This window comes from Mus caroli, chromosome 1, assembly GCF_900094665.2.
Source record: "Mus caroli chromosome 1, CAROLI_EIJ_v1.1, whole genome shotgun sequence".
Classification (NCBI taxonomy): domain Eukaryota; kingdom Metazoa; phylum Chordata; class Mammalia; order Rodentia; family Muridae; genus Mus; species Mus caroli.
This window is the reverse complement of record NC_034570.1, coordinates 101,945,475-101,946,535: the sequence shown is the minus strand read 5'-3', so window position 1 is coordinate 101,946,535 and position 1,061 is coordinate 101,945,475. Positions and strand designations below refer to the sequence as shown.

The 1,061-nt window shown below is 43.3% G+C and overlaps 1 pseudogene; it reads left to right on the top strand.

The window, feature by feature from the left end:
• The first annotated feature begins 339 nt into the window (after positions 1–339).
• Positions 340–501, top strand: LOC115032507 (annotated as a pseudogene).
• Positions 502–1,061: the final 560 nt, after the last annotated feature.

Genomic DNA, 1,061 nt, shown 5'->3' with positions numbered 1-1,061 from the left:
ATTATAAATATTTGCAATATTTTAGACTTATTTGGCTCATCAAAGCCACAGCTTCTATGATGTTTCATTTGGTACCTCATAAAAATGGATACTTTACAAATCTGGTAGAAGATTTTTCCTAAGATGTGGATTTTATCAATGAGAACTGGAGAGCACAGTTACCTAGCTTAGTTCCTGGTTACAGCCTCTGTCTTAAAGGAGTCTTGGTGTTTCCTGAATGTTCCCATTGTCTTTTCTGTAGCCATTTAGAAATTTCCTGAAATGTAGTGGAAATTGCAAACCTAAACTGTATTCATTATAAATGTTTCAAAAAATACAACTAAATAAAATGTTTGCTTTTCTGCCTCTACAGGCATTGTAGGGGCAGCAGTTGGGTCATATGTGCGTCAGTAGGGGCAGCAGTTGGGTCATATGTGCGTCAGTAGATAACAGAGAGAAAAGGTGCTATGTCATGCTCACTACTCTACCTGTGGAAATCTAAATGATTAGTAACCTCGCATTCCCTGAAAAAAAGCAAGCCTGAGAATGTCACCAGTCTGTTGCCAGGTAGATCTGGCAAGGCTCTCAGGACAGGAAGCTAGATGGAGACTAGAAGAAGTCCACTTAGGATGACAGGCCCCAGGTAACATGAGCCTGAAACAGACTTCTCTTGAAAGTGGTCACTCAGGCTGACATGGTAAGGAGTGAGCTTGAGAGGATGACCAGATTAATGTTATGGGGCACAGACTGGGAGCTAGACTGAGATGACTACCAGCCTATTGCTGTTCAGGCAGTTTGAGGTAGCAGTGGTGGTATATGTATGTATGCCTGAGCCTGAGATGGCTGCAGTCACACAAAGACCCCAAGTGACGGTAAATGGAACAAGGTAGAGGTGGAAAAATAGATGAGAAAGGAAAAACAGAAGGGTTTGCAATGAACAGAGGAAGAACTGGAGATTTGAAGGTAAGAAGTAGTAGCCTGTATGAGTAGCCTATGATGCCATGCAGGACCACGGTAGGGTCCTGGCTTGTGCTGCCACTGAGGGTCATGCCCTGTACCATGGCCCTGCAGCAGCAAATGTT